The sequence below is a fragment of the Artibeus jamaicensis genome, unplaced genomic scaffold (genome assembly GCF_021234435.1).
Source record: "Artibeus jamaicensis isolate MK-2021 breed Jamaican fruit bat unplaced genomic scaffold, CSHL_Jam_final contig_2259, whole genome shotgun sequence".
Taxonomy (NCBI): Eukaryota; Metazoa; Chordata; class Mammalia; order Chiroptera; family Phyllostomidae; genus Artibeus; species Artibeus jamaicensis.
In genome coordinates this window covers 2120505-2143017 of record NW_026521468.1, presented here as the reverse complement: position 1 = coordinate 2143017, position 22513 = coordinate 2120505, and positions in this window count along the sequence as shown.

Genomic DNA, 22513 nt, shown 5'->3' with positions numbered 1-22513 from the left:
GCTTGCAGGCCCGAGGGAGCAGCCACCCCACACTCAAAGGTCAGCAGGTTCCTTCAGGGTGACCTCCTTCTGCCTACCCCTCCCAGGCACATTTCTGTCTCGAAAATTGCTTTTTGATGCCGTTACACGTGATGGCATACCTTACATTAAAATCATATCACTGGGGGCCAATTACAAGTGCTGTACATACGCTGAGAAGCCGCAAGCCTGGTAGCTACCACCCAAAGGCCTTTTTCAAAATCGTTTCCAGTCACCTCTTACTTTCTGCGTAGTTTCTAATTGTTAAAAAAAAGATTAAAAAGAAAAAAAAAGAAGCAGCGTGTGCCATGTGAAAGCCTGCTGGCTGGTTCGTTTTTGCAATCTTTCATGTGGAATTCATCCCACGGGAAAGATGGAAAGTTGTGGTTTTTTAAAAAAAGAATTAAGTTACATATTTATTTTCTCACTTAAGTTATTTATGCCAAAGTTTTTCTTGTAGAGAATGACAACATTAATATTGCTTTAAGAAATACCAGTCTGTTCTTTCAGAATCCAGAGGCATTGTTAATAAAGACAATGAGTCGTCATGGAGAGGCTGTGGTCTCAATTTGTCAACCACACACAGTCATTTCTGTCCAAGTTAACATGGTCACTGTGACACCTCGGCCTGCACTATGGTGGCCCTTGTGGCAATTATGTCCTTTCTTTGAAAAGTCGTGTTCGTCCCTCCCTTTGCAAACCAAGACCTCATTCTTTCACTCCGGCCGTCGGCATAACCTCAGCCTGGTCTCCCTCCAGCCAACTGCCCTTCACGCTGTCCCCAAAACACTGTTCTGATGGTGTCACAGCCCTGCTCCAGGTCCCTTAGCAGCCCCTCCTTGCCCGGGATCAAGTTCAGGCTTCTAAGTTTGCCATATAAGGTGGAATTCCACCTGCTTGATTCTCATCCCCCACTCCATCAACCTTCCTGAATGGCTCCTGGTGGCCACAGGCATTCTGATGGTCGCTGCCTCCTTGGTTTGCCCCCCACTACCCCCAACAGCTCCTGCTCTCCCTTCGGGGTTCCTGTTCCCTGTCATCTCTTTCCTGAACCTTCCAGAGATGTGCCAGTCCCCGCTGACCCCTCTCTCCTCAGACGTTGGCCCCTTTTGTCCACACCTGTCCTTTTGTTCCTGGTTCCTGATTTTGTCTTTCATTCGACCTTCACTCAAAGACCACCCATCGTCTCATCTGGCCACCCCCTGCTTGGTACTGGGATAGGCCCAAAGCCGAGTGCCATTCAGGACCAGCTCACAGGGAGTTCGACCAGGCTTTTCCCCAAACCTGAGCTTTATGCCTCTCTAGTGTAAGTGTGAGTTGGGATAATGTCTTGCTCTTCTCTCGTGGTGCTGGATGCTAACTAGACTCAAGAAATAGTCTTCAGTTGCCATGAGAGATAATCAGTTACAAAGTTTTAAATCAAGTTCAGCCCATCTTGGGGTAACCCCACCCCAAAGCCTTCCCTACCTCTCTAAAGTAAGCCAAGGTCGTCCCCCGTGACTTTGACTCCAGAGAAACCCTCCTAAACCTGTTAGCATCGCCAACAAGCCTGGCTGTTAGCGTGTTTCTGCCTCCAGGGGGCCTCAGTGAGACCCTGCAGGGACTCCGCCGGGTGCGAAGAGCACCCAGGTGGGTAATGGAGGTGTTTTCCAGCTCCCAGAGGTAAGGTACTTGTTTCCGTGGGTGAAACATGAGCTCTAGAGCCAGGTTTGAGTTTGAATCCAAGGAAAGGGAGGCACCAAGGGGTTAAATGTTTTGCTCACAGCTGGTCTCAGTTCCCTGCTCCCACAAGGCTCACTCAGGCAAGCTGCCCAGAGCCTGGTGGGCACGTACGTGGGCACACGATTGGGTCACCTCGTTCCGTACAAAGTGTTATGAAACCAAAGTCAGGAGTGATTGATTGGCTCTGCGGTGGGGACAAGAGATAAAGGGCAGGGAAAACCTCACAGAGGTGGCTGCCCACGCGCGTGGAGGCGCACAGGCGGGGCAGGGAGCACAGACGCTAGGCGGAAGGCCCGGCTCACGCACAGGCCCAGGGCCGAGGAGGTGGTCCGGCTGCTCACGTGGGCGAGACGCAATCTGCCTCTGCTCAGCGTGCGCGGAACCTTGCTCTGCGCCAGACAGTGTGGGGCAGCCGGAATCCCAAGTGACGCTTCACACCAGAAACCCCTAGGATCTGCTTTCCGGGGCCGGAGATCCAGGGAGGACCAGCCCAGGCTACAATCCCATTACCATGAGGGGGAAAAATACCCAAAAGCTAAATCGTAGGTCGGACTAGGGGTTATTTTTAGAAAGTTATATTCTATCTCCATGGGGTCTGTAAGCCTGGCGCGGCTCAGAAACGGAAAGGACAGCGGGCTGCGCTGAGAGGCGCAGGGCTCTGCTGCCCTTAGCGAGTGTTCTGGTGGTGCAGCCAGACGGGGGCTGTGTTACTAGTCTGCGAGTCAGACAGAGGGACGGAGGGAAATAGGTCTCTCTCTCTCTCACACTCACACCCACACTTGTCCCTGGGGCTCTACCTATATTCCAAGCACAAATCAGGTCACCTTTGCACCAGGAGGCAGAGCAAAAGGAACTCGAGGAAGCCACGGGAACCTGTTTCCTCAAAGCAGGCAGGACTCGGGGGGCTGGGCAGGGCGGGGAGCTGGCAAAGCCACCTGCGCGTGAGCCCAGTTCACAGTCACGGCCACAGGAAGCTGGTGCCTATTCCACACCGGTCTGCCTCCCACAGGCCCTCCCACCTATCTCCCGTCTTGGGTCCCAGCTCTGGGGCCTGCATGGTCCTTCCTGCCCCACCTGCCTCGTTCCTGGGGTGTAGCTGCTGTCTTCTCCCTTGTCTCTGGGAGGGTGCAGGCTCAGGTTTCTGGCAGCGCTGGCCAACAGCTGACGCGTTCCTGTCATGGCTGGGGTGGGGGGGGCAGCGTGTGTGCAGGAGGCAAGGGGGCTGTCACTCTGAAATGAGTGTGACCGTGCTCCGGGTTTGCCTAGGCATTGACGTCTATTGGCCCAGCATAATCATTAACAGCCCCCATTTTTACTCTTTAAAATGTCCCAGTTTGGGCAGTAAATTATACGAGCTTTCACTAGTAAAGAGATGCAGCTCTCTCGGGAATGACTGGGCCTGATTGCCTATTTCCGACACCAGTCCTTCTGTCTGGGGTTCTTCCTATTTGCCTAATTGAGTCCGTCCTTCCGGTCTCGGACAAACGTCACTTTTCCTGCTCGGCAGGGCTGGTTCAAATCCCTTTGCCTTCACTTTCATGAGCAGAGATTCCTTCCTTCGGAGAACTTATCTCGGGAGTTATGTGATAACTGTGTAATCATAGATCTGTCCATGTGAGTATCTGACTGATCTTTCTTTCCTCCTAGATGGTAAGACCCAGCAAAGCAGGGACTCCTGTCTGTTGCTGCCCACGGACACCCCAGGTACCTGGAGCACAGCAGGTCCCTCACATGCACTGTGGTTGTAGGTTATTGCTTAACCTACTTGGGGTCTCTTCTCTCCTGGGGTTAGTGGACGGAATGGATGGGGATGTCCGGGTGATGGTGGAAGGAGGGAAGGGAAGAGCTGACAGCTGTGAAAAGAAGCTGTTTGCCTGGACCAGTTTCTGCTGGGTCTGTGAGGGTAAGACCCAGCTTCTACTCTCTAGCAGTTCATGATCTTGCTGGGGAGGCGAGTGGAAAATGAGCGCGTGAGATGCCCCGGTGGAGTGGTCATGATCATTTGCCACCAGCGTGTTGGAGGCCAGAAGGGGTGGGTGGCTTCGGAGGAGCAAGGCAGGGGTGGGGTCCTGCTGAGCAGCCAGGATGCGGAGGGGCAGGGAGAAGAGGCCGTGAAAGGGAAGGCTCGGGTGGGGTGAGGATGGCAGGGAACCTGGCACGCAGCGAGCTGAGTTTGTTACCCAAGGAAGCAGCAGAAGTCAGGAAGGAGAGGAGGTTGGGAGGGGTAGAGTTGGATGCTGTTGCTCCTGGCAGGACAGAGGAAGCACAGAGTGAAAAAAAAGGAGTGGAGTCCCCGTAATGGTGGCCTGGGCTCCCATGGGAAAGAAGAGGCTGGGTTGTGGGTGCTGGAAGGGGCCTTGAATGACGTTCTAGTCTCCTCTTTGGAGATTGAACCCTGCCTTTTTTACGGCCTTACCCCACGTGCTGATTCCCAATTTCCTTACAGCCATCTGGGGTGCCAGAGCTTGGGTCCTACGCACCAGAGGGGCCGTGGGCAGCTGCAGGTGGGAGGCAGGTACCCAGGAGGGAGAGCAGGGAAGGAAAGGAAGCCAGACAACAACCCTCATCTTCCTGACAACTTCCTGAGGAATGACCCTACCTGCAGGCTTCAGGTGGGGGCAGGAAAGACTGGCCAGAGAGGAAGTAGGCAGAAAGAGAGGATGGATGGGGAGGAAGAGAAGGGTAAGCGTTCACCAGTCCACTAATGTTGGCTGAGTGCCCGCTGTGGGCCAGGCACCGCCCAAGGCTCCAAGAGTGTGGTTGTGGTTACGGAGCCTCGTGAAGCTCATGGTCTCTGCCTGCAGGGAGATGGAGGCCGGATAGATGACAGAGACATGCAGAGCGTGACACCCAGGAATGCAAAGCTCTGTAACACAAAATACAGCTGGCGAGCCGACAGAGAGCCAGGCCAGGCCTCTCTGGGGAGGTGGCATTTAAGCTGAGGGCTTGAGGAAGGCATGTGCCAGGAGGGAGAATAGCAAGAGCAAAGGCCTGGAGAGATGCAAGGTGAGGGTGAAGGACACCACTAACTGCCCTGGGTGTCTTTCAGGCGACTCCATGCCAAGGCTGCTAACCCCAGATCTGGAAGTCAGCATAGTAATTATAATTACAGTGGGGAAGTGTGTGTGTAAGAGAGTGTCTGTTTGTTCTCCTGGCTCTGTATGTTAAAGAACACAGGGCCCCCGGAAAAGAATAATTTGCACGTTATTAATTTTGCAGCTATGCATGCCTTTGTTCTTAAAGTGCATGATAGGTTTGCTTAGGTAAGGCTGTGGGCACTGGACAGGTGCATCCTTTCTAGGACACACATACATTATGAAATTCGTATGTAACTGCAGAAAAGTCTGCAGTTTTCCTTGGCTGGGTCCCCATAGAATCCAGGCTGGGGTAGGAGCCGGAATTAGCTTGGTCCAGGAGGTGTTGAGTCCTTCTGGCAGTGGCTGAAGCCCAGACACACAGATCTGTGTCGAGGTGTACGTGTGTATTCTGTGGGTCAGGGGAGTGAGGTCTGAAGGGTAAGAATCTAGAATTCCTTCCGGAAAGACCCGTTTTTACTTCCCTGGAGCACAGAAGAGTGTTCCCTTCTGTGAGTTCACTCCAGTCACGGCATCTGCTGCAAACCCCCAAACAATCCCTGGAGTTCTGAATGCCTCCTGTTTTTACTCCCCAGTTAGCGGGCATCTGGGTGTGGTCCTGGCATCCGGGGACTGTGAACAAGGCTGCAAACCGGAAGTCAAGTCAGATCAGAAAGGTGGCCAGTTCTGGGCAAAGCGCTCTGTCGTCCAGGGACACCAAACGAGAGGCCAGGGCTGCACCCCGGCTCTGCACAGAGGCCAAAAGTGGCCCCCAAAGGTGGGGCGTTGTTTGTGTGCATTGCCCTCGGGGGGCCACCTACCACCTGCCTCCAGCTCTGTCCCATCCGGGAGGAGCTGTGGGGGCAGGGTGGGGGGTGCCAAGGGGCCAGCTCAGAGCTCCTTCCTGCAGCCTCCTCCCTTCCATCGGCTATAGCACTACCCAGTGGACCTTTCTCTGTTTTTAAAAAAAGCTCAACATTTTTTAAATGCAGAAAATTTAATGTTTTAGCATTTTTCTCCATTATTTCTTTTTAAACATAAAATGAGTAGAATGACTATAGATACAATTCTTTCTGTGTTTCTCCCCTCCCCCACGCCTTTCCCTTCCTCTCCAGAAGTATCAATCTGTGCTTCTCCATATGTGCTCTTTGTAACCGGTATACACACATGTGTGGTTTTAAACGTACATGCCCTTCATCATACTACTCATATTCTGAAACTCACCTTTTCTTCCTCAAAGTTGTGTCTCTAAGATCTAGCCACGTTGGATTATTTTTAACTATTGAATTTGGTGATATTTTATCACTATGCCCTTATTTATTTATCCATTTTTCTACTGGCGGACATTTAGTTCCCAATGTTTTCACTACCACAAGCAATGCTGTAAGGAAGTTTCCTGATATGACATGTGGTAGAGTTTCTTTAAGGCAGAAAGGAGTGCATATTCTAGTACAAAAATCTAATCACATCACTTCCCTGCTCGAAATTCCTCCATGGCTCCCTGTTACCTGCAGGATAACAAACTCTTTCGTTTACAAGGATATAATCTGGTTTCTGCCAGGTGTACATTCAACGAGTGGCCTCTCTTGTGCTTTATTCTCTATAACATTGTACTTCTTTTTTAATTTCCAAAAAGTCCAGGCAGTTTCAAGCCTCTGCGCTTTTGTGAATTCTGTTCCATATGCCTCCTACACCCTCCTCCTTCTTTGGTCGGGAAAGTCTTCTGCATCTTTAAGTCTCAGCTCGAACTCTGCCCCTTCCGTGGGAGCAGACCGCTGCCCCATGTACGGACGGCATTGCAGGGACTGCCCGTGTCGCTCCCTCCCCTCCGGACTGTGAGTCTATGGAGGGCAAGGCCCCGGCCTCTGCACATCTGCAGCCCCGATGCCTTTGCACAGGCTTGGCCGGAGTCAGTGAGCAGTAACTCCTTGCTGAATTAATGGTGCTCGGCCGGCGGGGAGCGATCTGAGCAGCAGGAATGAGAGGTCCGGCTTCTTTCTAGCTCAGCAGCAGGCAAGAGCTCTGGGACGTTTTCAAAAGCATGTCTTTCATTCGAGTCCTTCTGTCGCTTTGCAACCGTGTTGAGGGGAGAAGGGCCCCTGCCAAGAAACCAAGTTCATGGTTGTTTACCCAGAACATTATCAAGGGCCCAAATTACAGATACCTCTATCACTTGGCCACCAATTTGGTGTTGCGGTGTTAGGTTATTTCTATGTCTGAAGAAAACAGCTCAACTCTGACAAAAGAAATAAATGATATCATTTTTCATTCAGGCCACCAGATTCCTCAGTACAAAGGGCTCCCTGGGGGGGAGTGCTGGGACAGCGTGGCTCCTCCGAGGCTATTTACATCTGTCAGCTTCTCTAATCTCTCGCCTTCCTTCCCCCCCCTTTCCTTCCCCTCGCCGGCCCAGGGGCCCTCTCAGCCCCGAACTGGCAGGGAGGGGGGTGGGGCCGGCCTCACGTAAGTGCTGGGGGTGTGTGGGGGTGAGGTTTTGGCTCAGCGGCATGGGTTGTTTTTTTCTTCTTTTTTTTCTTTTTTCTTAGAAACCAGCCTCAATTTAAGATAATGACTCTCCTCGTTCGCCAATGATCGCTATTTGTAGGGACTTATTTTTCCCTGGATAATTGGGCTAAGAAAAGTTGGACCTAAAAGGGAACATTTTCTAAAAATGTTGCTAGACGGTCTGCAGGGCATCAAGGGCCATCTTCTGGGTCACCTGTTCCCTGAGAGCCTGGGTGTCACCTGTTCCCTGGGTGCCAGGGGGCCTGCTCTTCTTAAAGGAGAGCTGGGGATGGACGCGGACTGCGACCGAGCCTTTTACGGACAGACGTACCCAGGCTGGCTCCTTCAAATGTCATGGAAACCCCGGGGTGGCAAGGGCCCCCGGGGGGCCATTTGGCCTGGACTTTGCTAAAATATCAGTTTCTGCCCAGTCAGCCCCCACCTCCTCTCCAGCCTGGTCTCCCGTCTGCCTTCCCCACACCCGTCCTGGTTCTGCCCCCCCTTCACCCACGCTGCCTCTCTTGTAGTTCCTGGAAAGCATGGGCTCGTCACTTAGAGCAGCGCTGTTCCCTCTTCCTGAATCCCCCGCCTTCCAACCTCAGCTCCAACGTCACCTCTCCGGAGCCTTCCCATGACCACCCCATCTGACACAGGACCCCGCTATTCTCTTTCCCAACCCTTGTCAGGGTTTGTCACTTCGGTGTCACCTTGAGTCTGCTCCTTCTGCTCACTCATAAGCACGATTCGGCAGGGACTGAGCTGGCCACCCCTGCCCTCCACCCCTGCCCGTGTGCCTCAGCCAGGCCCCAGGCTCGACCTGATCCGACTTCCCAGCTTTCTGGCTTCTTCTCTTCCCACTGCCTGGCAACCTCCTAGGTGCCTCTCTGGGCAGCGCTCTGTTCACCCAAGTCCCATGTCCTCTCCCACCTCCAGCCTTTATGCCGCTGGGCCCTTCCTACAACCCTTTCCTGTATCACCAGCTACTCTTGCCTCGGCTCACATCACTTCCTCCTGGAAGCCCCCCTGAGCCTCTCTCCAGCCTGTTCGGGGACCCTTCCCTCTATTCTCACGGGAAATTGTAGTGTCCCTCATATTGCCCTTGGCATAGTGCCCTTTAATTGCCAGTTTGCTCTGTCCGTTTCCTCTGTTGGAAGCCTGGGGGCTTCATGAGGACGGGGACTGGCTGCCAGGCTTGGGGTTGGAGAGAAGACCCTGATTTGAAGATCCTGGGACATTCATGAGCAGCTGGACCAGAAGGATATCATTCAAAGCCACTGCGCCTCAGGGTCCCAGCCAGGAGGACCGAATCCTCCGACTGGGTTCCAGAAGTAGGAACCATAGAAAAGTCCTCAGAGAGGACTTCTAGAGAGCACAGAGGCCTGAAGAAGCCCCACTGCTAAAGGCCTGGATCCACCTTCTCCTCCTGTTTGCAGGCGGCCTGAGGGGGGCACAGCTCTCCTAACCTGCAGGCAGGTGAGGACTGCCCCTTCTCTGGCCCTCCTGGCTGTGAGGAGGTCTACCCCAAGTGAGCCACCTGTGTGCGTGTGTGTACGTGTTGGGGAAGATGCTCACGGTCAAGGTGTTCCCTGCTCTTCAAGAGAGACCCGTGATCAGGACCAGGTTGGTCAGGGTCTAGCCAGGAAGCAGTGTCTGCGGGAATGGGGGCCCCAATGCAGGAGGGGCTGGGGACATGGCATTCTGAAAGGGGAGTGGATGGTCAGAGAAAGTGTCACCAGCCAGTCTTGCCACGGGCAACAAGTCAGAGGTTTCAGAGGCCTTCAGGACACCAAGTGCATCTGGTCGCCCACAGTGGGCGGTGGAGAGCCGTTCCTCAGCAAGGCCAACAGACCAGACACCTCTGCCTCTGTCCATCCCTGCATCTGACAGCTACAGCCCTTGGAGAGTCGTGGTATCCCTGCATCTGCCGAGTCTCCTGCAGATTTCTCTTTGAACCAGCTCGACCCCAAACCCATTTGGAAAAGGGGATTCTGGAAAGCATGATTCCCAGATTTACCAAGTTGAAATAACACCAACCAGCAGGGGGGCCTGTCCCCACTCGTTTCTTCAGCCTCCTCTCCTCCCCCGTCTGTTTATACTCCCCATGTGCCTGGCTCATGCTGTGCCCTCCATCCTGAATGTCCTTGCTCCCTTATTTAGCTGGTCAACGCTCCTTCGACTTTAGGATCCTGCCCTGGAGACCCGTTCCCTGAGAAAGCTTTCCTCTCAAGAGTCCGATCTCCTCTGGGCTCCCAGAGAACTTGGCACACACCTGAGTTGCAGCTCCAGCTGCCCTCTGCTTCCTCATCCCCAGGTCACGGAATATCTTAGCAACAAGGAGCTCACAGGCTGGGGGCGGGGGAGGACATCCGGGGAGGGAGACAGGCTGCCTTGGCATGGATGCTACTTGACCACTGGTTTACTGTGCTTCAGAGGGACCTGGGAGCTTGGTAAAAACTCAGACTCCCTGTCCTCACCTCCCTCAGATGCTGATTTGGTGGCTCTGGAGCTGGGCCCAGGCTCCTGAATTTTTCAGCAAATATCTTGAGTGATTCCCCATCACACTGGCTTGACTGCCTGGGCGGGATGTGTTTTTAACCGATTAAGTCTGATGCTTTTATAGAGGGAAGTTCTGCCTCTTCTGATAGAGAAATGAGTGACTCTCCCATAGTTTGTTAACAATACTTACTGTCAAAATATGCCTAAGTCCCTATAGATCATATTCTGCTTTTACTGAAAGCCCTGAGCTCCGATTAAGGGACTCGAGAGTTCACATGTTTCCTGGAGAAGGCCGTGGAGACCAATGCAGAGTTTTGGTGCGGGGCCCTGCCAGGGTCCCGACCTGGACACGGAGGCCCAGCAAAGCCTCAGCCATAAGAAAAGCTCCTGGGCACGCTGAGCAGTGCTGAGGAGGCCCCGGCTGGGAAGGGCTCAGTGGCTGATGGCCAGTCAGGCCCGTGGGAGGGGCTCAGAGCCCAAGCCACAGCAGCCCGTGTCTGGGGAGCTGGGACAGGGAGCAGATTCTTTCCTGTACACAGGAGTGAGGAGGACAGTGTCCTGGAGGCACCTTGGGCCCAGCTGGCTGGGGAAGTGGACTAGTGTGGGGTGGGGGCCGCCAGCTCTAGGCTGCAGAGGGTGACAGCGAAGAAGCTGGAAGCGGGACAGGAGTCCCAGCATGCTGATTTCCACACAGCCGGGCTTTGCCGGCTTCCACATCTGCTCCTACTATCCCCTCCTGGTGCCCCAATGAATGTGGCTTCAGATCCGTGGCTCAGGGCCCCAGGAGAGGGAGAGGGAGACTCTTGACCCTCTCGGACCTCCTCGGCTCGGTGGTGGGAATTTGGCACGCTCTGGGCTTCTCCCTGGGGGCTGCCCGATGAAGTGCTGACTAAATTATCTCCTGACCTGGGTCATTATTTTATTTAAAAATACAGAGTAAATAAACCCACCTACAATCCCACCCCTCCTGGTCAACACAAGTGTGGCTTGCATTAGGCGTAACTCCTTCCAGTCTGTTTCCTGTGCACGCACATGTGTTTGTATTGTAGGTCCATCGAGTTACCTATTCCGCAGGGTGGCGTAAGCATTTTCTGTATTGCTGCAGAGTCTTCATGACCATTCTTTTAAAAAAAAAGATTTTATTTATTTATTTTTAGAGGGGAAGGGAGGGAGGGAGAAAGAGATGGAGAAAAACATCAATGTGTGGTTGACTCTTGTGCGCCCCCTACTGGGAACCTGGCCCCAAACCCAGGCCCAAGCCCTGACTGGGAATCCAGCTGGCTACCCCTTGCTTTGCAGGCCCGCACTCAATCCACTGAGCTACACCAGCTGGGGCAATGACCATTATTCTTAACAGCTGCCTGGGCCATTGAGCTGATGGATCATTGAGGTGGTTTCCTTCACAGCTGTTGGAGCTCCACGTCCTATCCTGGGGCCAGGCTCTGGCTCCATGAACCCAGCCAGCCCCGTGAGGCCCTCTCCCCTCTCTGTCCTCATCCACTAAGGGAGATGGAGTCTTTGAACATCATGAATCATTAGAGTGACACGGTGGGAATCCACCCTCCCCAGTGAGGCTGATCGTGTCAGCGGTCCTCCTCTCAGAGGGCCGGGGAAGCAGGGCTGCTGGTTGTGTTCACTCAGGCACGAAGGTCATGAGGCACAGCCCAGATTTGCTGGCTCCTGGCCCAGGGGGATGAAGCGGGCTTTCGGAGAGAAGGGTGCTGGAGAAGGAAGGAGGGAGGGAGACCAGGGCACCACGGGACTGCTCCGGAGGCGGCCAGCTGAGACCGTGGGAACCTCCTGCAGCTCGAGTAGCACTCGCCGCTGGGGGACTGAGCCTGTACCCAAATTTGGACACTGGGCATCTTTGCCCAAATGGAGTTTTCTGTATTTAGGATTTTTTTTTTCCCCAGAATAGGCCATTTCTTACTCGCAATGCCTGATTGCTTTCCAGAAGATAAGCACCGCTTTACGATCCCGCGGCCCAAACAGGCTGAGAGAGGGCCCCGTCTCTGGCTCACAGATGAATGTTTTATAGCAAGAGGGTCTGTGTGTGGGGCGGCTGCGCTGCTGCTGGAGAGAGAAACCCGGATCTGTAATCCCTGGGGCCACTTCAGCGACATGTGCACAGGGTGTGAGGGTCATGACTAGATGTTGCCAAATCGAATTGGTCAATGGATAGGGCAAAGACTGTCTGAGGATCTCAGAGGGCCGATGGAGCGTGGTTCTCAAAACTCCCACAAGACCCAGGTAGTCTTGGTGATTTGACCCTCAACGCGGGAACTGACTCCAAGCCCCACAGCTGGAAGGCTCTGCTACCGCTGCTCTCTCCCCTCGATGGCTGGGGTGGGAGGGACTGAGAGTTGCATCAGGACTGTGTGAAACAGGAGAGAGGTCATCAGTCAAAGAAACACGAGGGTGCAGCCCTGGCCAGTGTGGCTCAGCTGGCTGGAGCATCTTCTGGTAACTGTAACCAAAAGGTCGCAGTTCGACTCCGGGTCAGGTGTACACATTCCTCCCCTGGCCCCGCCCCAGTCCCGGCACAAGTGAGATCACTGGTCCTGGAGCAACTGATATGTGCTTCTCTCTCTCTCCCATCCTTTCTCTCTAAAAAGCAATTTAAAAAAATCCTCGGGTGAGAATAAAAAAAAGAAAGGAAAAACTAGGGTGGAGGCAAAGCCACAGCTCACTACTAGCTAAGCTGCTAGAACTTTGGAGGTGACCATATGCTTGGCTCTCTTTTTTTTTTCAATGTCAATTTTTTTTTTTACAGCCTGTGAGCTATGAATGGTTTTACAGATGAACATTTGGAATAAATTTTATGAATCCAATGTATGGGTTTGTAGAAGCTTTTAAAAATAATTTTAAGTTCTAGAAAGTTCCATCATAGTTCTGGAACTTACAAATGTGTTCTTGTGACTTATTTTGAACCAAGGATGGCTTATTCTTTGTGCATTTCAAAAGGTACTTAAAATTATTTTTTAAAGGCTTCTACAAACCCATACATGTATGGTCAACTGATTTACATTTTTTTAAGGTTTTATTTATTTATTTTTAGAGAAGAAAAGGGAAGGAGAAAGAGAGGGAGAGAAACATCAATGTTTGCTTGCCTCTCGAGCGCCCCCTACTGGGGACCGGGCCGAAACCCACACATGTGCCTTGACTGAGAATTGAACCAGCGACCGTTTGGTTCGTAGGCCAGCACTCAACCCACTGAGCCACCCCAGCCAGGGCTGATTTAATCTTTTTTAATTGTTGTAAAATACATATAACATAAAATTTACCATCTTAATTTTTTTAAATGTTGGGTTCCATAGCATTAAGTACATTCACGTGTTGTGTGACCCCAGTTGCTGTCCACCTCCAGACCTCCTTCTAGCTTGTAAAACTGAAACTCTACACACATTAAAAAATAACTCCCCATTTTCTAAGCCCCTGTCAACCACCTTCCTAAGAAAAAAGGCAGCTGGGTTTTGTTAGTGCAATTAAACTTTTTCACTAGTATCTCTCTCAAATTATTTTCCTCATCAAAGTCAATGAGAAAATAGAGTTCTCCAAAAGAAACAGCTGTGAACAATTAAGACCTAACACGTTAGTAACGCAAGGATACCAGCATGGGCTCGTGGGACCAACGACAGACCTGGACTGGTTATTTTGACTGCCTGACTTATCAAGAAATGAATGATGCCAGAAACAATCAAATAAGGCTTGGAAAAAAATTTATAGCACCTTTTGTGTTCGTGGTCTGAATGACCGCGGATGTGGTGAAGTCAGAATGTGTATCGGCAGCCACAAAATATGTTTAGGTTTTTGTCTTGCAAAATCCATCTGAACTTTGTGGCTCTACTCACCGGGCCCAGAGATTAAGTCATCACCCCGGGACGGGTTTCTGTGAGGGCTGAATCAGAGGCAGCACGCAACAGAGAGGGATGTGCAAGAAACGTCCAAATAGAATTTGCCAGTGTTTAGCTGTTGCTGGGAAAAAGTAAGCTGGAGAGCAAGGAAGGCTAAGAAAAGGGAATCCAGGTTCCCCAAACACCCAAGGGGAAGCCGTACCCAGATTCTGCTGCCACATCTCTTGTGCTTTAAAGAGAAGGCACATCCTCTCTTCGGGTGCTCTGGGTGCACATACAAGACTCTTTTCCTGAATTTCATGTCTGCAGAGGGTGAACCAGGAGGAACCAGCTGACCTGCTGCTCCCAGGAGTGAGCATTTGCTGCCTCTGTTTGGATGGCCTGCCTTGGCTCCAGCCCCACCAATAGACAGGGTGGGGCAAAAGTAGGTTTACAGTTGTTCACAGGGAAAATGATACAATCATTAATAAATAATAATATAAGAAGGAACTCTGTGTTTTATGTACTCACAACTGTAAATCCATGCAGGTTGCTTTATAGCTGCTCTTTATTTATTGTATTTATTTTTAAATTGTATTGCTATTTTTTATTTTAGAGAGACTAAGGGAAGGAGAAAAGGAGAGAAACATCGGGCGTGATGGGAATCAAACGGTGACCTTCCGGTTTGCAGGACAACCCCCAATAGAGCCACACCTGCCAGGCAGGTAGCTCTTTATTTTTTGAAAGGAAGCATCTTTGGTGACCAGCATTCCATGTCAAAGTTGAGAGTGCATGCCCGAGGGGGCCTGGGCCTTGGAGAATGCAGGCCGGCCTCAGTGTCTGCCGGATCATTTTCCCCGGAACCCCAGTTACTAATCCTACCACTCATCTTCCCATAAACCTTCTGTGACTCCCAGCCACCAACCAAATAAAGTCCAGCTCTTGCATCAGACACTCGTAAATCCAGGGCTACAATAGTCTGTGCCATCTGACACCACCTGGAGTTAGTGCGGACGCTACAGGTGAAGGGCACTGTCCCCAACAAGACTGCCCTCACCTCAGACACCCGGCACAATTTTGCGGGCTGTGGGAGGAGTCCTCAGGTTACTCGAACTTCTGACCAACTGGCTATAATTTTCGGGGTTTCCATGACCCCCTCAGGTTTAATAATTTGCTGGAATGACTCACAGAACTCAGGAAAGTGCTATACTTACAATTATACTTTTATTATAAAGGATGTAAATCGGGACAAGACAGATGAAGAGACCTGTAGGGTGTGGTCCACAGAGATTCCGTGCCCTCCCCCCACCCTGCCCCCCACAGCATCAGGGTACTTACTCCCCACACATGGATGTGGTCACCAACCAGGAAGCTCGACCATGCTTTTTTTTTTAACCCCCAGAGTTTTTATTGAGTTTTATTACAAAGGCATTCATGACTGAGTTAGTGACTGAACCCCGTCTCCACCCCTCTTCCCTCCCCGGAGGCCAGGCTGGTACCACTGGGCTCAAAGCCCCAGCCCTATCTAATCACACAGTTAGTCTTTGACAGACAGCCCCTAACCTGAGACCACCTAAGGGCCCGCCACGAGTCATTTCATGAGCATGAACTCTGGGTGTCCCAGGGACCCCCTATGAATGCCAAAGCTACTCCTACCATGAGGGAAATCCCACGGGGTGAGTGCTCCCTCTTAGGAACCCAGGACAAGGACCAAAGGCTTCCCCACCAACCTTCACCCCTGTGCCCTCTGTGACCCCGTGCCACGTACCCTCCGCTCAGCTCAGACAGACCTCCTCCATGGGCTCAGAGCTTTTCTGCTTCAGTTTTTTCTACGGGCTGAGCTGTGTCCTCCAACGCCCCCCAATTCCCCCACCCCCCAAACTCTTATGTTGAAGCCTTGCTGGTATTTAGAACTGAGGTCTCTAAGGAAATAACTAAGATTAAATGAGGTCATAAGGATTAGTGTCCTTGTCAGAAGTGACCTCAGAGTTTGCATTCTCCTTCTGTGTGCACCCCCCCCCCCCACCGACGGAGAACAGGTCAAGAAGGGCCCGACAATAGTCGGTGCAATCTGGCACCACCTGGAGTTAGTGTGGAGGGGCACGTCCACAAGAAGGTGGCCATCTGCAAACCAGGAAGAGGGACTTCACCAGCCACGGACGTGGCTGGACCTTCCTAAGACCTGCCAGCCTCTGGAGCTGTGAGGAATGAACTCCTGCTGTGCGGGCCGCCCGGTCTATGGTGTTCTGTTCCGGCAGCCGCAGCAGGCTAGGGCAGTTCCTTTGCCAGCGCTGATTCCTCTGTCTGAAATTCCCGCCATAATCCTACTCATCCTTCACATAAATACAGTTGTCCTGTTTTAGATAAGAGAGTTGAAGACCAGAGGATTGGGTAACTTTTCTCTGTGGCAGAACCAGAGCATCAGTGCAGGCCTGTCTGCAGCCCCTACGCTCGTGACTCCACACCGTCCAGCGTCCCCACGGGGACAGGGGGTGGGTGCTATTATTAAATCCCTGAACGGCCACTCTGTGCTAATTCTCTCATGAAAAATGGCTTAAAAGGGCAAAGCTGGCCACCTCTCACAATGCCATGTTTGGGAAGCTCAGCTCCCAAACTCCCAGATGACAGATACCCTCAACTCCACGTAATATAAAAAACCACCAAAAGACCCTTAAACCAGGAGTAGTGAACTTTTTCTGTGAAGGGTCAGAGAGTAAGGGCTGTGTCACAACTCAGCCCCGATGCGGGGGTGCTAAGCAACACGTGCACGACGTGTAAGTGAATGGCATGGCTCTCGGCCAATAAAACTTTATTTACAGAATCAGGCAGCAGCCTGGATTTGGCCCCCAGGCCGTAGTTTGCCAACCGCTGTCCTGAACCAGGACAGCAGGCGTTCCTCCTATGACAGTAAGTCCGGAAGTAGTGTGGCCCCAGGTGAGCTGAGTTAGCTGCTCGGCAGCACCTTTCTGCCCGTTCCCGAGGCCAAGATACTTGGCATCTGCAGGTGACAACATCCAGAAGCAAACTCCCCGCTTCCTCTGCCAGAATGGTTCATGGGCCAAGCCTTGGCCAAAGGGAGAGGCATTAATTACCCCCGGCTGGCTGTGACGAGTGGGCGTTGATCCTGAATTAGAATCACCTGGGAGACTTTACCGACTCCCTAAGCCCTCTCCGGAGCTCCGTGTTCCGTGGCTCCGGCGCGGAGCCACAGCATGGGTATTTCTTTACCTGTTCCTAATCAGTGATAAAAGCCACTTAGACTAGCTAAAATTCACTGTGCTCAAAGGCCAAATCCTGACCACCATCGAAAGAGTGTCCTTAGCAAGGAGGAAGAAGAGTGAAGGGTACTGACCAGTGTGGCTCAGTAGGTGGGGCGTCGTCTTTCCAAGGCAAAGGTCACTGGTTCGGTTCCCAGTTGGGGCACATGCCTGAGTTACAGGTTCGATCCCTAGTTGGGGCAGTTTGAAAGGCAACCGACTGATATTTCTCTCACATTGATGTTGTTCACTCCCCCTCTTTCTCCCTTATTTCCCCCTCTCTAAAAATAAATAAATAAAATATTTAGGAAAAAAGGGCGAAGACTGACAGCAACCAACAGTGTGGGCTGCACCCCAATAATGCCTCTCATTTATAAAATGGAAACCAAGGTAGCATCTACTTTAACAAAGGTCATTGCAAACTTAAATGAAGTGATACACGCCAGGTGCCTGGTATGGCACCTGGCAAAGAGTAGGCACTCAATTGCCTGTTAGCATTACATATTAGCAACCGATTGCTATTAATTGTTGTGATGAAGACTTCCTAGATACTTTGCGTACATTATAGAGAATGTGCCAGGTCAATGACATCAGCTTTTTAATTCTATTTGAACACCAGGTTTCTCTCAGATGTTTGGAAGGCTTAGAGAAGCAAGCATTTGGGAAAAAAATCCTTCCCTAACAAATGTCTTACATAAAAACAGCCCAGAAATTGGTTTATTTCTACTGTCTGTTGAGAAGCATCACGAGACAAACTCCTAGGAGGTGTCTGGAAGCCTCACTCTTTTCTCATCCCGGGAGAAGACTGTTTCCCCCGATTCCCACTCCAGAACATCTTCTTGTTTTCTCCTCTATTTCCAGCCACTGTTCAAAGCCAAGTGCAAAATCTTCCTTAATAGTTTCTTTTCTTCCTTTTATCCCCTAATGATCATAAACTTAGGGGCTTATAACAACACAAATCTGGTCCTTCTTAGTTCTGGAGGTCAGAAGTCCAAAGGGGGTCTCAGTTGGCTGAAATTAAGGGGCCAGCAGGCTAGAGATGGCCTGTGTTCCTTGCTCGTGGCCCCTTCCATCATCGTCGTCAGCAGCGGCGGCGGCGGCGGCTTTCCCACACTGCATCCCTTTGACCCTCGGCCCCTGCCTCCCGCTTCTACATTTAAGGACCTTTGTGATTACATTGAGCCCACCCACGTAATCCAGGATACTCTCTACCTCTCATGATCTTTCATCACATCTGCAGAGTCCCTTTTGCCATAACATATTCCAGGTTCCAGGAATCAGAACGCAGACCTTTGAAGGGGCGTCATTCTGCCAACCGCACCTCATGATCTCTAAATGCCCCCACTTTGCTCCAGCATCAGGGTCCTCCTCTTTACCTACCCGGCTCCACTGTCCTCACCTGCTCACCTTCCTGCAGGATCCAGGCCTTTCCTGGACCAGAGGCACCAGCTCCTGAGCTTGTTCTGCCACATGGAGGGGGGTGGGGGGAGCAGGGATTCTATGGCCAGACTGCTGGGGTCCAGCCCCCAAGTGGCTCTGAGCCCTTGTATACACCTCTCTGTGCCCGTGTCCTCGTCTGAACAACAAGGCCATGAAGAGCACCTTCGTCACAGGGCTGTGGGTCCTATGTGCTTAGAACAGTGCCCGGCACACAGTGGGGCTACATCAGCACCAGCTGCTATGGTCTTACTGTGCTCACAGGCTGCTCTTTTTGGGAACCGTCTCCTAACTCAGTCAGCCTTCTTAAGAGGCACCTACATTTTATTTTATTTTGTTTTGTTATGTTATGTTATGTTATTTTACTTTATTATTTTATATTTTTTAACAGTTCAAACACACCCAGCAACTCGGAACAGATTTCTAGCAGCTTTTGCAACCAGTGTATCTCCAAGTGTCCACCTGCCTCAGAATCCCCTGCATTTAAAAACACACCAGACCCGTCTGCGCACTGAGATTTCAGAGCCCAAGGACAGCCCTCCCTGCAGGGCCAGGAGCAGGGGTCCTCCTGGGAGGATGTTCAGAGAGGCTGGGGCCTTCCTAGGGACCCCCCACTGAGTGCCAGGAATGGTCTCGTTCCAAGAACAAGACTTAGGGCAGGAAGTGAATGGGAGGCAGGTAGATGTTGACCATCTGGCTGATGGTTTTTATTCTTCTGGGGGCCCCTTGGCCCTTCTGAGAACTTGACAGAAGTCACTGATCAGTGCTCACGTGTGGGCCGAGGTACAGGCAGCAAGGCCCTATGGCCATCTCCAGAAAGAAGGGAGGAAGCTGTAGCCCCCGGCCAGACCATGGTCCAGCATGTCCCTCTCACTGGCTTCGCTAGGAAGTCCAACTGTCACAGCCCCAGGCCACGAAAAGGAGGGCTTGGTGTGAGCACAGCCCACAGGCTAGGGTCGTTCAGCTGGCTTCAGGGAGACTTCTGAGCCCTGGAACCGGCTGAGCCCCCGAGCCTGCTGGTACCTGAATGGGAAGACTCTCCTTCCCTCCCTCTGAGATGTTCCAGGCTTCCTGGAGCCCACCCGGAGCTTAAATAAACACCCCGTGGGGATGGTGAGACTCCAGAACTAAAATAAGCTTAAATAATATCCCCGAAAATTGTAAATTGTGTATTTAGGAATTGGAATGTATGAGGAAGGGTTTTCTCTTCCTCTATTATAGCTTCCACCAAAGGGAAACAAATAATGAAGCTCCCCCAGGCTAAAGTTAGAGTCGACGTATAGTTTACACCAGAAAATATACAGTTAGGTATCAATTTGGAAAGCACGAACTTCCAGTGTGGAAGGCCTCCCGGTGACCACAAGCTGCTTACAGCCAGGACCCAGGGCAGCGGACGCCTCTGTGTGGTCCCGACACGCAGGAAGGGAGAGGAGGTGAATGTATCGAATGTTTACCGTCTACCGGGCACGAAGACGCGTTCTGTTACGACGTCCTGACAACAGTTATGAAATGGGACTTATTAGCCTCATCTTCCAGGGGAGCAAACTGAGGTTTGAAATGGACGAGGAACTTGCCCAATGTCATGGACGAAGGGAAAGTTGTCATTAGTTTGAAGCCAGTGCAGCTAATGAGGTCTTTGCCTAATCACCTGTTTATCGTTTAGCGCTCTAGTTTTCCCTCCTCTTTTGAGTACTTGAAGGACTTTACAAGTTCTTCCAAGGGTGTATTTTTAAAATGGTTTATGGGTGATTAAAGTTGCTGGGTGAGGCTGCTGGGGAGTGGCAGAGTTCACATCCAGCCCATCTGACTCCCCTGCCCATGACCTTGAGCTCCCCGCTTCAGTGGGAGGAGGAAGATGGGTTTCCCCCTGGAATCTGAAAAGGCTGGCGTTGGGGGTGGGGGCGGTCTGAGGCAGAGGCTGGAGGTCCACGCTGGGCCCTTCCATCTGCCCTGTGAAGGGGACGGAAGCTTTGAGCCTGTGCTGGCTGATGCAGGTGAGAGGGTCCTCATAATCCCTTCTCTGGCTTCCACTGATCGAATTTAAATCCGAAATGTCTGAGTTCAGCTGAAACTGATTAAATTTTCTGCCGCTAGGCAGCATGGGGGTCTCAACGAGAGATGTAGGGAAATTAAATCGCATTTCTTAGAAATCCCCAATTGTAACAAATTCATTTCTTCTTTCTGTCCAGAGTCTGGCTGCCATCTGGGACATCCACTATGGGTCTGATCCCTGGGCTTCAAGATCCCTGGGCTTGCCACCGCCGCAGCTCGAGGGGCTGCCTGAGTTTACACAGGTCACATCCCAGCGGGCTCTGCAGGACCTGGCCAAGGACTGCAGTTTGCCGCCAAGTCCTTATGTCTACAGACACCATTAAGAAGTCACTGCATGCAGGCCCTGGGCTGGGCGCTGTGCCTGGTGCTGAGGACAGTCAACTGAAGAAGACACTGGCCTCGTCCTCAAGACATATACAGTCTATGGCAGAAAAAAAAATGCTTAGAAGGCACTGGTTCTAGAACTTTCACTGGGAACTGCTCCTGATTGCTGCTTTTCAGCACTGACATCAGCCCATCTCCTACTGATCTGTCAATAAATACCGTATTTTTCACCATAAGATGCACCTAGGTTTTAGAGGAGGAAAATAGGAAAAAAATTTTTGAAGCAAAAAAGTATTGGTAAAATATTTAATGGTAAAATATTTAATAACATAATATTTCATCAATATAAATGTAAACAGAACTCCACAGCAGTATTAACAATTAATATTCCTCTCAAATTTGGGTGTGTGTGTCTTATAGTCCAAAAATACGGTGTTTGACCACCTACTGTACGCCAGGCTCTGTTTAGGTGTTTGGGATAAATCAGGGAACAAACAATAAGCATACGAATAAAGTGGCCTTGAAGCCTGTTTTTGTCTCTCTGCCCGTCTTGTCTGGGGGAAGCCGTTATTGGTGCTTCAGGCTGAACAACCAAGTGATACATTTAATTCTAAGGCATCCCCCACCCCCATGCTCGCCCCCTGAATTCCCGTCCCCTTTTGATCCCCAGTCAAGGCCAACTTCAAAAATCCCTTGGTAATCAGCTGGGAGCTTGCAGGCCCCAGACAGCCCTTCAGCAGCCTGTGGGAATGTCCCAGGAGGAACATTTTTTGTCCAAAGAATGACAGGAGTTTAATTACTGTGTGGCCCAGGTTGGTGATTTCCATTTGACAGAGTGGAGCCCAGACAGTCCCTAGGGAAGGCCCGTTGTGTAAGGTTGTGGCCGCCGGGGCCTGCTCCAGCCAGGGCAAGAGAGGGCCCGGGGCCTGCGCCCTGGGTGGGGGCAGCAGGAATGCTTTGAATGCCTCATCCACATGCGGCCTTGAGTCTTCCCGCTGGCTACTGGGGGCAGTTTAATTAATAACGTCCACTGCTTGTCATTTATCATTAGCGAAACAGGAGGGGCCAGGGTGAGGGCAGCCATGAGGGCAGGGGAGGCTCTCTCAAAACAAGGTACATCAATAAATTAAAGTTTTACCCTTCAGTCTCACGGGGTGGCCGCGGTTGGGCAGCCCCACATTTTTCTCCTCTCGTTCGGAAACCTGTCTGGTCCGTCTGCCAGGGCTTTGCAGCAGCTCGTAACAGGTTTCATCAATGGGCGTGTTTTTCCCTGTCAAATGTCGGCGAAGGACTGGGTGTGCGGTAGGAACGGGAAGAAGAGAGTGGAATGTATCCCGGAACTGGTTCCCTTTGGGGCTGCAAAGGAGAACTCAAGGGTGGATCCAGCCTGAGGTTGGATATTGTTTGGCCTCCATGGTATTGGACAAATTGGAGAATTTTACATTAAAATATGGGTTTCTGGCTTTTCTTTAAAAAAGCAAGATGTAGCAAAAAAAAAAAAACCGAGTGCTCTTTTTCAGCCTTGGCAATGTGCAGCTGATGGCCAGCTTAGGTGGGCGGGGCAGCCGTGTGAGGCCGCGGATGTTTTGCACAAAGGCACCTGGCAGATGGGGCAAGTGGAGGCCGAGTCCAGAGCAGGCTTCCTGCCCTGCAGAGGGAGGCGTCGTAGGCAGGATGCACGCCTTCTAGTTCACGGCCTCCACAGACCCCTGCTGCTTCACGCCCGCCTGCCCTGTTCATTCATGTTACTGGCCTGAGTTTTGACTCCTAGCATGACTTCGGGATGCTGTTCCGT